We start from the raw sequence: 16,134 nt of genomic DNA, 5'->3' as shown, positions 1-16,134 counted from the left end.
TATGTAGGGAACATGAGATGACCCTAGGTGAAGTTGGTACAGAGGACCACGAAGTACCAGAGATTCTTGAGAGGGAGAATCTCGATCTAGAAAAGTTCCTGGAGTAGGGAACCACCAATAGGGTTGATTCTCTACCACAAGAGGAGTTTGACAAAGTGCAATATCTCTTCCTCTGGAGATCTCAAGCAAAGGGTTCTAGAGTAAAAAGGAACCATGATAGTCAGGAAAATAGAGGGATAAAACCAATGGTGGTAACATCAGGACACTCTTCCAAGAACCCGGGAAGGAGAAGAGGAAGGAAGTGATAGAATGAGCTGCTGACAGAGTGTGGGAAACTCATGATTAACTTAGGCAAGATGAAAGATCTTACAAGTTACAAATTTACAAAAATTTAATAATGAAGCTCATGACCTGGAACATTAGGGGTCTAGGAAGTAAAAGAAAACAAAGAAATCTTAGCAATAGAATAAAAGAAGAAAAACCAGATATGGTGTTTATCCAGGAAACAAAATGTTCAATAGATAAAATCAGAGAAATACATATGAAATTTTTCATTAAGTACGAATATCTTGAAGTTAAAGAAAACAACATAGCAAGAGGGATTCTCACTCTTTGGAATCCAAAGAAACTTGGAATCTTGGATGCGGAAGCATCCAGGAACTACCTTTTGATGGTGATCCAACCTTTGGGAGACAAGGAACTCTATATGATCACAAATGTCTATGGTCCTCAAAAACTTGAAGAAAAATTCAGGCTTCTCACCTCATTGGAGGAGCTGAGAGAGAGACATCCTGTTATGCCCTGGATTCTGGGAGGGGACATTAATATGATCAGATCTCTTACAGAAAATAAAGGCAAGACCAGAATACTAGGCAGAGACTCCATTTCCTTCTAGAACTTCCTAAATGACATGAGGCTAATGGACACGGAGACAATAAATGGTACCTTCGCCTGGAACAATAAGAGTGGAGGGGCTTCTCAAGTTGCCTCCAAACTAGATAGATTCATAATCTCGGAGGACCTCCTTCTCACTAGCCTTGAATTGATTGCATTAATCCTTCCTTTTGGAGGCTCAGATCACTGGCCTATCCAACTTGAAGCTTCTTTTATAGGCACTCCAAGGAACCGACCTTTCAAGTTTAAAAATGTCTGGCTCACTCACCCTGAATTCATCAGTAATATTAAAAAATGGTGCGTGGAAGACATGCCTGTTCAGGGCACGAAGATGTTCCTACTACAATAGAGGCTGAAACACATCAAACTCAGGCTTAAAGAATGGAACAAAAATGAGTTTGGCAATATTTTCAAAGCCAAAGGAGATGTTGAACAGAAACTATAGGGAATTAATCAGATCCTCATCATAGATGGCTTTAGCGAGGAAAGGAATATGCAAGCTGACTCTCTTCAACAGGAATGGGAAAACAGATGCCAGCAAGAGGAGTTATTTTCGAGACAGAAACTGAGAGTACAATGGATTAAATAAGGGGAAAGAAATACAAAGTTTTTTTATTAGTCAACTGTGGATCACATGACACATAACAGGATATTAAAATTCAGAGATACTCAAGGGAAAGAGCTCACCACCCACAATGAGAAGATATACACCAGGACCCCACCCCAAAGAAAGAAGAAATGAATTAGACCATATCTTGTAAAGCATTGGCAAGAATTACCACTCCTCAAACTCTCAAGATAGAAGGACATATCAAGAAGAAAAAGGTGAAAGAAGTGAAATATCACATCGAGAATGAAGAAATGAATCCAACCATATCTTGTAATTCATTGGTCCAAATTACCACTCCTCAAACTATCAAGATAGAAGGACATATCAAGAAGAAAAATGTTCAAGAAGTGAAAGATCACATCGAGCATCAAGAAATGAATCTGACCATATCTTGTAAAGGATTGGAAGAAATTATCACTCCTCAGACTCCAGAGATAGAAGGACATATCAAGAAGAAAAAGGTTCAAGCAGTGAAAGATCACATTGAGCATCAACAACAAGTTCTCCAAATTTTAAAGGATAATGCCACTTCGGTGCAAAATCAAATGAAACAACAGGTAGATCAAAATCATAGTGAAAAATGTTTTGATGTAGGTGATTTGGTATTTTTACTGCTACATCTAAAGCAAGCTATTAATGAGAAGGAAATGTTGGCAATACTACATGCACTTAAGAAATGGCGACCTTACCGAATGGGAAGACTCTTCAAGGATGAGGATGTGGAGGCATTGTTTTGTGCTATTTCTATTATCCAACCAGATTGGATAAATGAAGCAATGGATGAATGGAAGAAGGACGAAGAAGTATGGCCACTTATTCAAAAGTTTCAAAAGATCAAAATTCAAACAATATTGCCAGAAATTGAAGAGGAAGGAAAAATCATATTGGAACCTGGAGCGGTCTTAGAAACAAGAACCCGACAGCTATGAAATCGATCAATTTCAGAGTATTTCATCAAGTGGAAGAACTTACCCGCTGAAGATTCCACATGGGAGGACAAGAATTTTATACAGAAGCATCAAGAACTACTCAAGCGTTGAGGACAACGCTTTTTGAAGGAGAGGGGCATGTTAGGCCCCTATACTACTAGTGTAACCCCTTATTGTTATTAGTACAACCCACTTATTATATTGATGTACCCATGTAGTGCCCATATTGTTACTATTGTGCACCATAGAAGCCCACTATTGTTATTATTGTGCCCTCACATTATTATTGTTATGTCGGCTCTGATTATATTATGACCCCTTGGAATCCTATATATAGAAAGGAGGTCTTTTCATTTGTATCATCCAAGAATTATTCATTTATGTAATGTAAAGGAGGTTTCCCCCTCGAAGGTTAGGCCCCTATACTACTAGTCTAACCCCTTATTGTTATTAGTACAACCCACTTATTATATTGATGTACCCATGTAGTGCCCATATTGTTACTATTGTGCCCCATAGAAGCCCACTATTGTTATTATTGTGCCCTCACATTATTATTGTTATGTCGGCTCTGATTATGTTATGACCCCTTAGACTCCTATATATAGAAAGGAGGTCTTTTCATTTGTATCATCCAAGAATTGTTCATTTATGTAATGTAAAGGAGGTTTCCCCCTCGAAGAGGCTGAATTCTAAAACGTTGATCTATCTTTTCTATCTTTTGTGAGCTGGTTTCATAACACTCAAGCCCCTTCTTCCAACTCTTATGTCTGAGGAGAAAACTGGATATGTGGAAGGAAGGAAATTTCTAAATAACATCATTCAAGCTCACGAGGTGGTACATTCCCTTAAGAGCAATAAGCAAGTGGGTATGATCATACAGCTTGACCTAGTGAAAGCTTATGACAAGCTAAGCTGGTCGTACATCAGGGAAGTAATAGAAGAGTATGGCTTCGACTACAATTGGATAAGATGGCTAATGGCCCTTGTTACCATAGCCAGTTTTTCAATCCTACTTAATGGCTCTCCATCCAGAAACTTTAGGCCTTCGAGAGGCCTTAGAGAAGGAGATCAGTTCTCCCCCTTCCTCTTTATTCTCATGATGGAAGGATTAGGCAAAGCGATTAAATCAACCAATGCAGAAGGAAGAATCCAGGGTCTCAAACTAACCCTGAATGGAGATAGCTTGACTCATCAATAATTTGTGGATGACACCATGTTTCAGGGTACACTCACGGTCAAGGAAGCTAAAGCTTTCAAAAAAAATCCTAAACTATTTTCCGATGGCCACTCGCATAGAGGTAAGCCTCACCAAATTAAAAATTTTCTTTTTTAATACTGACATTGTTATTCAGAGAAACCTCTCCACAATTCTCGGCTTTCAAATTGATCAACGTGCCTCCAAATATCTGGGAATACCTCTCACTGACAAACCTCTGAGCAAGGATGTTTGGGAGCCAGTGACTAATAAACTGTAGGACAAAATAAGGAAATGGACAAGCAGATATTTAAACTTAGTAGGACGGCTAGTGCTTACAAAGGCTGTGCTACAAACTATTACAATCTACATGTTTTCATCTCTTCTTGCTCCTAAAGGAGTTTTACAACACATCAGGAACATCCAAAGAGATTCTCTTTGGGGCAAAGGGGAAGAGAAAAAGAAATGGGTTTCGGCAGCTTGGGAAAAGCTTTGTAAACCCAAGAACCATGGAGGTTTGGGACTTCATTACCCCGAAACCCTAAGAAACGTTTTGGGGGCAAAACTTTGGTGGAGATGGCTAAAGGAAATGAGAACCCCTTGGGCCAAGCTCTAGAAATAGAAGTATGCAAATAACTGGCAAGAAAGGGATCATATTTGAATGACTGGGCTCATCAAGGGCTCCCACATTTGGAATAATGCTTGGGAGAATAGAGAATTAGTTCAAAAGCATAGTTTCTGGGAGATTAGAGATGGAAACATAGCTTGGTTTTTGGAGGATAACTGGCAGCAGGAACCTAACCTGTGTAGAGAAGAACTAGCCATGCTCAAGAATGACACTGATAATAAAGGTTTACTTAGGGCAAGTGACTTATGGGATCAAACAAGGAACAAGGGAAAATGGAGAACATGGAAGGACCTAGTATATAGTGAAGAGACTCCTTTGAAGGCCCATGCAGAAGCTCTTGCAATGATCTTGGAATAGAGAAATATTTTGACTTCAACATCGTCTGACCAACTAAGATGGGGAAGAAACAACGAAGGCAACTTCAACCTCAAAGAAGCCAAAAGAATTACCATTGGGCTTGACATTCCAAACCCTGATAAGATATGGCAGGACCTATGGTAGAACCTGCACTGGATGAAAATCAAACTGTTCATGTGGTTGGTGCAACATAAAAAATTTTTGACTTGGGAAAATCTTAGAAAAAGAGGTTTATCTAGTCCATCTAGATGCCAGCTATGTGGTCTACAAGAAGAAACGATGGAACACCTACTCAACCTCTGCCCATTTAGCTCTACCTTGTGGAATTGGGTAGCCTCAATCTTCAGTCTAACTGACAGCGACGAATTCAACATTACTATAACTTTGAAGAACTGGAGGAAAGACTTCTCAGAAAATTAAATAATCAACAAAGCCTGGACTCTGGTACCAAGATTTTTGATCTGGGATGTCTAGAAAGAATCCAACTATAGGATTTTCGAGAACAGAATTGGCTCAAACCAGAGCATCATAGTAGAGATTATAAGACAACCTAAAGAAACTGTGAGCACCCTCTAAAGAAACCCCCTAAGAACCCTCCTTTAAACCAGGATAATCATATACTCTTTCATTTGGGTCTCCAGTTTCCTGTCCCCCAGGGCATAAGCAAGATCGTAGGACATAGAACAGCGGGGAAGGACTTCTGGCAACTGCCTCCTCATGGCTTTTTGAAATTTAATATAGATGGAACCTCTAAGGGAAACCCTGGGTGGCTGGTTATGGTGGTGTCATAAGAGATGAACAGGGATATATAAAACTCATCTTTCATAGTCATTTGGGAAGGCCACTAATAATATGGTGGAGCTCATGGCCTTAGAGCAATGCCTAGAAATCTCGATTAACTCCAATTTAAACACTGCCATCATAGAAGCAGACTTTGAATTGATAATTAATTCGGTCAACCCTAAGAACACTCAGATTTATTCACGTGCGCAGAATAGCAAACAGGTTAGCAGATTGTCTGGCGAATGAAGGAGTGTTTTGTACAAGAAATAACAGAAGATATCCTTGGGAGTCGACACCCTCAGGGAATTTGCACGAGGACTGTCAGAGATAGGCGATGGAAGACAGGGAGTATTTTCAATTTATCAAAAGATAAGCAGTAAATAGACCAATGGAAACAGTAGAAAGTGAACCATTCACAGGGAAGAAGCAAGGGGTAAACAACAGGCACATTGATAGGTAGTTGACGAAAGATTGCAGTGAACTCTAGCATCCTACGGATTTTGGGCGGATAACTGCATGTAGGATAAACCTTCAAACGGACCCGAAAAACTTTAGAGTGGCGGTTTATGCTACTCATCGGGTGCGAATGGAAAAATAAAGAGTGGGCATGTTTCCGGCCCGAAATTAGCTCAGGATCGCTAGATCAACGAGGGCTAGATCGCATGATATTCAGGTCATAAAGTAAATCAAAGGTTAATCCTCAGACAGACCTAAAAAATTATAGAACGACGGTTTTGGTTTCTGATCGGGTTCATAAGACAAATTAAGGAGTGGGCAAGTCGATGACCGGAAATCAGATTATGATCATTAGATATTCAAGGGCTCAATCACTTGGTTTTCGGGTTGTTAAGTCAACCACAGGTTAAGGCTTGTTTTTTAATCACATATTATTGCATTGTGAGTCGTAGGATCTGTGGGCCCTCGTCATCAATGGCTTTCAGGTTCTATGATGCTCGAGACTTAAGTCTTTTAGCGATCCCGAAAGAACTTTAGAACCTTTTAAACTTCTCTTTCGTGCTAGGAAGGCAGGTATCCTACCTCATTGGTAGTTTGAGAGTCAGTCATTTTGCAGTTTTGTTTGAGTTAGGTACGGGGTTGTGTCAACCCAGCTGTCTATTGAGTGTTCACAGAGCCGGCGATGCTATTCTTGACCCCGTTAATAGGAAAAAAAAATGTACATTATGTATTTTTACTCTATTAATGAAAGGTTCCACTCTTACTGGATCAAAAAAAATATTATAGATAGTTTCTACATAAATTGTTTGTAATTTTACTAATAAAACAAATTAAATTAAACACCCATATAACTTTTAATATTAAAAAAATAGGAAGCTTCACCCTAACATCTCATCCTCTTGAAACAATCACAAGATACAAAAACCTTTAAAAAAATCCTATGTTTCATTACTAATGACATATAACGGTTGAAGATGCTACTACCAACATATCGTGAAGATATGATACCTAAAATAACTCTTCGGATCCCTAAAATCATTGTCAATGTCACTTTATTGGTATCTCACGCATAAGAGATGTCATATTCACCTACCAACTTCAAAACATCATCTGGAGCAAAGGAAATACTCCATTCTAAATAATATGACTTATAATGCAATTTCGCCTCAAAATTGAAGTCATATTTAGAATCATGAACAAACAAATTCTTAATTGTTAAATATGCAGATAGGATTGGTTCATTTATTTGTAATGTAATGAAACTGCTAAAACGCTTGGATTTATGTTACTTCTTCATGTTCAAATAGTTTAATGGGGATTTCTTTGTTAGGAATATGTAATATGATATATATTGTTATATTAAGAATTAATTAATATTATTGATAGAAGTAGATTGTAGCATCATGAATATTTGTTGTAGCGACGGTCTCTATAGCTAGGAAATACCCCTCATATCTAAGGCGAGTACCTCCGGGTCTTATAGATGCGATATCTTATATTTTCGATGTATTTCTTTGTTGATGAAGTAGTTCCATTGGAAATTCTGCCAACTCAACTTCTTGCCTGGACCAGGGGTTCTATTCCAAAATCAAGATTGTGATTGTTGGTTCAAACCTATACTAATGCATTAATTATTGTATTAATAAATCTCATATTAATTTATAATATCTACTTTTTATGTATTAGTTGAAAGTTATAATTTAATTAGATTTCGTCGTGAGTATTAATGAAATATACATTATAAAATTAAAAGTAAATATAAAGAAGATTCATAATTAAGCCTTTGAGATTAGTAACTAGGTTATGCATTTTAAATTTTATTTACAAGTAATATATGGTGGTTTAGGTCTATATGTAAGATTCATAAGCGTAAAGAAACAACTTTTTCATCCCAAAAACTTTGCCAAAAGACAAAAAGCTATTTGCATGAAAACTTTGAATACATTTTGATACCATAATTTTAGATAAAATATTTCTTCTCTAGGGATTTTTTGTGATTCAAGGTCCATTTAGAAAACATGAACCCAAAAATGAACTCACAGCATATAAGTATCTAACTTTATGATATCTACCGTGAGATGGGAACTACATTCCACCTTTATGTTGCAAAACCATTATTTGGGTAATACATGATGGTGTAGGCCTTATGCATGATATACAATTTCTAATATGACATTTCATAATGTAATTCACTACTCTTCACCTCCAAACAATAGTTAGGATCTTTGAGATATATATATTGTACGAAATCTGATATCACGACCCATATTCCACTCATATGGACAAGATTTCTTTACAAATGTCTGTTGGTTCTAGGCCCTGTTTTTTGCTTAGATTTCCTTAAATCCTATTTTAGGGCGTAATATTTTCCTGTCATTAATTTTTGCATAATGTATCCCCAAATATCCATCCATGGTCCAAATCACCTAAAGTTATTGCATAAAATTTTACATATATCCTACTCATCGGAAATAATTATTTTTTCATGGTATACAATCTAGTTTGCTTCTACATGCTTATCCCATTTTTCATACAAAAATGTATTTACGAGATAAGACTTTATTTTTCATTCATAGATAAATATTTAAGATTCCAATAGGTTTCATTCGTTCATAAAATTTTGAAACAGTGCATATATCCCATGACAAAAAAAATATTCAGTAAGTCCACTTTGGTGGTATTCATAGAACATGTGAACAAACGTAGGCTGCAAATCTCATTGCAGAGTTTGGCTACGAACCAGTCAAACAAATTTGATTGGTGTAATCCGAATGCATTTTCTCCCACAGCTACATTATTAAATACGGAACAAACGTAGGCTGCGAATCTCGTTGTAGTGTTTTGCTACGAAACAATAAAACCATGATAGCCAGGAAAATATAGGGATAAAAACGATGGTGGTAACATCAGGACACTCTTCTAAGTACCGAGGTAGGAAAAGAGGAAGGAAGGGACAAAATGAGCTGCTGACAGAGTGTGGGAAACTCATGATTAACTTAGGCAAGATGAAAGATCTTACCAGTTACTCATTTACAAACATTTCATAATGAAGCTCACAACCTAGAACATTACGGGTCTAGGAAGTAAAAGAAAACAATGAAATCTTAGCAATAGAATAAAAGAAGAAAAACCATATATGGTGTTTATCCAAGAAACAAAATGTTAAATAGATAAAATCAGAGAGATACATAGCAAATGGCTCATTAAGTACGAATATCTTGATGTTAAAGCAAACAACATAGCAGGAGGGATTCTCATGCTTTGGAATCCACAGAAACTTGGAATCCTGGATGCAAAAGCATCCAGGAACTACCTTTCAATGTTGATCCATCCTTTGGGAGACAAGGAACTCTATATGATCAGAAATGTTTATGGTCCTCATAAACTTGAAGACAAACTCAGGCTTCTCACCTCACTGGAGGAGCTAAGAGAGAGACATCCTGTTATGCCCTGGATTCTGGGAGGGGACGTTAATATGATCAGATCTCTTACAGAAAACAAAGGCAGGACCAGAATACTAGGCAAAGACTCCATTTCCTTCCAGAACTTCCTAAACGACATGAGGCTAGTGGAAACAGAGACAATAAATGGTACCTTCACCTGGAACAATAAGAGGGGAGGGGCTTCTCAAGTTGCCTTTAAACTAGACAGATTCATAATCTCAGAGGACCTACTTCTCACTAGCCTTGACTTGATTGCATTAATCCTTCCTTTTGGAGGCTCAGATCACTAGCCTATCCAACTTGAAGCTTCTTTTATAGGAACTCCAAGGAACATACCTTTCAGGTTTGAAAATGTCTGGCTCACTCACCCTGAATTCATTAGTAATATTAGAAAATGGTGGGTGGAAGACATGCCTGTTTAAGGCACGAAGATGTTCCTACTACAACAGAGACTGAAACACATCAAACTTAGGCTTAAAGAATGGAACAAAAATGAGTTTGGCAATATTTTCAAAGCCAAAAGATAATTTGAATAGAAACTACAGGGAATTAATCAGATCCTCATCATAGATGGCTTTACTGAGGAAAGGAAAATGCAAGTTGACTCTCTTCATCAGGAATGGGAAAATAGATGCCAGCAAGAGGAGATATTTTGGAGACACAAATCGAGAGTACAATGGATTAAAGAAGGGGAAAGAAATACAAAGCTTTTTCACAGGTCAACTATGGATCACAGGGCACATAACAAGATTTTAAAACTCAGAGATACTCAAGGGAAAGAGCTCAGCACCCACAATGAAATGGAATTGACTCTGGTACAACATTTCCAAAGCATAACAAAGGAGCCTCTCTTAGACAGATCACAATTTATCAACAACTTCACATAGTACATTCCAAAACATGTAACCAGGGAAGACAATTACAATCTTAACAGGCTAGTGACCGAAAAGGAGGTCAATGAAGTCATAAAAGAGATGCAAAATGGAAAAGCTCTAGGCTTGGATGGGTTAAATGTAGACATCTTCAAAGAATGTTGGGAAATAGTCAAACAAGATATCCTTGATGTTGTGGAGGATTCAAGAAGATCCAAAATAGTTTTGAGGGTGCTCAATGCATCTTTCGTAGCTTTGATTCCAAAGCAGGAAAAAGTTATTGCACCAGATAGATTCAGACCCATAGCTTTATGCAATGTTGTGTACAAAATCATTTCTAAAGTAATTGCAAATAGACTCAAGCCCCTTCTTCCAACTCTTATGTCTGAGGAGCAAACTGGATATGTGGAAGGAAGGAAATTTCTAAATAACATCATTCATGCTCACGAGGTGGTACATTCCCTTAAGAGTAATAAGCAAGCGGGTATGATCATACAGCTTGACCTAGAAAAAGCTTATGAAAAGCTATGCTGGTCGTACATCAGGGAAGTAATAAAACCATATGGCTTTGACCACAATCGGATAAGATGGGTAATGGCCCTTGTTACCACAACCAGTTTTTCAATCCTACTTAATGGCTCTCCATCTATAACCTTTAGACCTTCGAGAGGCCTTAGACAAGGAGATCCGCTCTCCCCATTCCTCTTTATTCTCATGGTGGAAGGATTAGGCAAAGCAATTAAATCACCAATGCAGAAGGAAGAATCCAGGGTCTCAAACTAACCCTGAATGGAGATAGCTTAACTCGTCAACAATTGGTGGATGACACCATGCTGTAGGGTACACACACGGTCAGGAAGCTAAAGCTTTCAAAAAAATCATTAAGGATTTTGCTATGGCCGCTAGCATAGAGGTAAGCCTCACCAAATCAAAAATTTTCTTTTTTTAATACTGACATTGTTATTAAGAGAAACCTCTCCAAAATTCTCGGCTTTCAAAGCGATCAACTTCCCTCCAAATATCTGGGAATACCTCTCACTGACAAACCTTTGGGCAAGGATGTTTGGGAGCCAGTGACTAATAAATTGTAGGACAAAATATGGAAATGGACAAGCAGATCTTTAAATTTAGCAGGACGGCTAGTGCTTACAAAGGCTGTGCTACAAACTATTCCCATCTACATGTTTTCAGCTCTTCTTGCTCCTAAAGGAGTTTTACAACAAATCAGGTACATCCAAAGAGATTCTCTTTGGGGTAAAGGGGAAGAGGAAAAGAAATGGGCTTTGGTAGCTTGGGGAAAGCTTTGTAAACCCAAGACCCATGGAGGTTTGGGACTTCATGACCCGGAAACCCTAAGCAAAGTTTTGGGGGAAAAACTTTGGTGGAGATGGCTAAAGGAAACGAGAACCCCTTGGGTAGGCTTTGGAAACAGAAGTATGCAAATAACTGGCAAGAAAGGGATCATATTCGAACGATTGGGCTCATTAAGGGTTCCCACATTTGGAACAATGCTTGGGAGAATAGTGACATAGTTCAGAAGCGTAGTTTTTGGGAGATCAGAGATGGAAACATAGCTTGGTTTTGGGAGGATAACTGGTAGCGGGAACCTAACCTGTGTAGAGAAGAACTAGCCATGCTCAAGAATGACACTAATAATAAAGGTTTACTCAGGGTAAGTGACTTATAGGATCAGACAAGGAACAAGGGAAAACGGAGGACATGAAAGGACCTAGTATATGTGAAGAGACCCCTTTGAAGGCCCAGGCAGAAGCTCTTGTAGTGATCTTGGAACAGAGAAATATTTTGACTTCAACTTCGTCTTACCAACTAAGATGGGGAAGAAACAACGAAGGCAACTTCAACCTCAAAGAAGCCAAAAGAATTGCCATTGGGCTTGACTTTCCAAACCCTGATAAGATATGGAAGGACCTATGACAGAAGCTGCACTAGACGAAAATCAAACTGTTCATGTGGTTGGTGCAACATAAAACAATTATGACCTGGGAAAATCTTAGAAAAATAGGTTTAGCTGGTCCATCTAGATGGTAGCTATGTGGTCTACAAGAAGAAACGATGGAACACCTACTCAACCTCTGCCCATTCAGCTTTACCTTATGGAATTGGGTAGCCTCAATCTTTAGGCTAACTGACAGGGACAAATTCAACATCACTGAAACTTTGAAGAACTAGAGGAAATACTTCTCAGAAAATGAAATAATCAACAAAGCCTGGTCTCTGGTACCAGGTTTTTTGATTTGGGATGTCTATAGAGAATGCAATAATATGATTTTCAAGAACAGAATTGGCTCAACCTAGAGCATCATAGCACAGATTATAAGACAACTTAAGGAAACTGTGAGAACCCTATAAATAAACCCCCTGAGAACCCTCCTTTAAACAAGGAGGCTCATACACTCTTTCATTTGGGTCTCCAGTTGCCTGTCCCCCAGGGCATAAGCAAGATCGTGAGACAGAAAACAGCGGGGAAGGAATTCTGGCAACCACCTCCTCATGGCTTTTCTAAATTTAATATAAAAGATGGAGCCTCTAAGGGAAACCCTGGGTGGTTAGTTATGGCAGAGTCATAAGAGATGAGTAGGGATACATAAAAGTCATCTTTCATAGTCATTTGGAAAGTCCACTAATAATATGGTGGAACTCATGACCTTAGAGCAATGCCTAGAAATCTCGATTAACTCCAATTTACACAATGCCATCTTAGAAGCAGACTCTGAATTGATATTTGATTTGGTCAAGAAGATAGGCAACGACACAACAACAGAAAATGTATCAAATCACTGGCGGTTATTGCAGTTCTATCAACATATACAATCCCACCTGAGAACCCTGAGAAAGCTGAGATTTTTTTATGTGCGCAGAACAGCCAATAGGTTAGGGATCGTCTGGCGAATGAAGGAGTGCTCTATACAGGAAATAACAAAAGATATGCTTGGGAGTTGACACCCTCAGGGAATTTGCACAAGGATTGTCAGAGATAGGCGATCGAAGACAGGGAGTATTTTCAATTTATGAAAATATAAGTAGTAAATAGACCAATGGAAACAGTAGAAAGTGAACCATTCACATGGAAGAAGCAAGGGGTAAACAATGGCACGTTGATAGGCAGTCGACCAAAGATCGTAGTGAACTCCAGCATCCTATGGATTTCTAAGCTGCTACAAGCCTCTACATGCAACCATGGGTGATGAATTTTGTCCCGGAATGGGAATCATTCACATTAGTATTGGTATGGATAAGACTCTAATCCCTACCTTTAGATTATTGGCTGCCAGAATCATTAAAATCCATACGCAATAAATTAGGTCATTTTATAAAAATATCAGATGCGACTCAGCGAGGAAAATACAACTCCTTTGCCCGGATATGTGTATAAAAGGACCTATTGGGAGCACTTCTAGAGGAAATCATTGTAGAAGTATATGATGAGGAATGGGTGCATGCGGTGGACTATGAACATGTTCCATTCATATACCGTAAATGTCATGAACATAGGCACCTCTTTAGAGACTGCCCACTAAACAAACTAGAGGACAATATGAAAACCAACACAGGAAAATTTGCTGCAAGCTTTACCAAGGTGGGAGGCAAAGGGAAGGGAAGAAAAACATACCAAAAGAAAACTAACGAGGATAAGAAACCAAGTAAAAACAGTTTCAATATTTTAGAAGAAGAAGGTGGGAACAATGAAATGAACCAGGAAGTAGAGGATAATCTTGCAGAGAAGGAAAAATATGCTAACATGGAGGATATACCTAAGAAAAAGAAACTAAAGGAGGATTTTCCAAGCACTATGGAACTTGGTAGGGAACATGAGATGACCCTAGCTGAAGTTGGTATGGAGGACCAAGAACTACAGGAGATTCTTGAGAGGGAGAATCTCGATCTAGAAAAGTTCCTGGAGCAAGGAACCACCAAAGGGGTTGATTCTCTACCACAAGAGGAGTTTGACAGAGTGCAACAGCTCTTCCTTTGGAGATCTCAAGCAAAGGGTTCTAGAGTCAAAATGAACCATGATAGCCAGGAATATAGAGGGATAAAACCAATGGTGGTAACATCAGGACACTCTTACAAGAACCCAGGAAGGAGAAGAGGAAGGAAGGGACAGAATGAGCTGCTGACAGAGTGTGGGAAACTCATGATTAACTCAGTCAAGATGAAAGATCTTACCAGTTACTCATTTACAAACATTTCATAATGAAGCTCACAACCTGGAACATTACAAGTCTAGGAAGTAAAAGAAAACAAAGAAATCTTAGCAATATAATAAAGGAAGAAAAACCAAATATGGTGTTTATCCAGGAAACAAAATGTTCAATAGATAAAATCAGAGAAATACATAGCAAATGGCTCATTAAGTACGAATATCTTGAATTTAAAGAAAACAACATAGCAGGAGGGATTCTCACTCTTTGGAATCCCGAAAAACTTGGAATCTTGGATGCGAAAGCATCTAGGAACTACCTTTCGATGGTGATCCAACCTTTGGGTGATAAGGAACTCTATATGATCACAAATGTCTATGGTCCTATAAAACTTGAAGACAAACTCAGGCTTCTCACCTCACTGGAGGAGCTAAGAGAGAGACATCCTGTTATGCCTTGGATTCTGGGAGGGGACGTTAATATGATCAGATCTCTTACTAAAAACAAAGGCAGGACCATAATACTAGGTAGACTCCATTTCCTTCCAGAACATCCTAAACAACACGAGGCTAGTGGACACGGAGACAATAAATGGTACCTTCGCCTGGAACAATAAGAGGGGAGGGGCTTCTCAAGTTGCCTTTAAACTAGATATATTCATAATCTCAGAGGACCTACTTCTCACTATCCTTGACTCGATTGCATTAATCCTTCCTTTTGGAGGCTCAGATCACTAGCCTATCCAACTTGAAGCTTCTTTTATAGGCACTCCAAGGAACATACCTTTCAGGTTTGAAAATGTCTAGCTCACTCACCCTGAATTCATTAGTAATATTAGAAAATGGTGGGTGGAAGACATGCCTGTTCAAGGCACGAAGATGTTCCTAATACAACAGAGATTGAAACACATCAAACTCAGGCTTAAATAATGGAACAAAAATGAGTTTGGCAGTATTTTCAAAGCCAAAAGAGAAGTTGAACAAAAACTACAGGGAATTAATCAGATCCTCATCATAGATGGCTTTACCGAGGAAAGTGAAATGCAAGCTGACTCTCTTCAACAGGAATGGGAAAATAGATTCCAGCAAGAGGAGATATTTTGGAGATAGAAATTGAGAGTACAATGGATTAAAGAAGGGGAAATAACTACAAAGTTTTTTTACAAGTCAACCACGGATCACAGGGCACATAACGGGATATTAAATTTAAGAGATACTCAAGGGAAACAGCTCAGCACCCACAATGAAATGGAATTGGCTCAGGTACAACATTTCCAAAGCATAACAGAGGAGCCTCTCTTAGACAGATCACAATTTATCAACAACTTCACACAGTACATTACAAAACATGTAACCAGGGAAGATAATTACAATCTTAACAGGCCAGTGACCGAAGAGGATGTCAATGAAGTCATGAAAGAGATGCAAAATGGGAAAGCACTAGGCTTGGATGGGTTAAATGTAGACTTATTCAAAGCATGCTGGGAAATAGCCAAACAAGATATCCTTGATGTTGTGGAGAACTCGAGAAGATCCAAAAAAGTTTTGAGGGCACTCAGTGCATCTTTCATAGTTTGATTCTAAAGCAGGAAAAAGCTATGACACCAGATAGATTCAGACCCATAGATTTATGCAATGTTGTGTAGAAAATCATTTCTAAAGTAATCACAAACAGACTCAAGCTCCTTCTTCCAACTCTTATGTCTGAGGAGAAAACTGGATATGTGGAAGGAAGGAAATTTCTAAATAACATCATTCAAGCTCACGAGGTGGTACATTCCCTTAAGAGCAATAAGCAAGTA

This window comes from Pinus tabuliformis, chromosome 7, assembly GCF_031772625.1.
Source record: "Pinus tabuliformis cultivar Carrire ecotype Pingquan chromosome 7, CPIR1, whole genome shotgun sequence".
NCBI classification, from domain to species: domain Eukaryota; kingdom Viridiplantae; phylum Streptophyta; class Pinopsida; order Pinales; family Pinaceae; genus Pinus; species Pinus tabuliformis.
The sequence above is the reverse complement of the archived record's forward strand: the minus strand, read 5'-3'. Positions refer to the sequence as shown.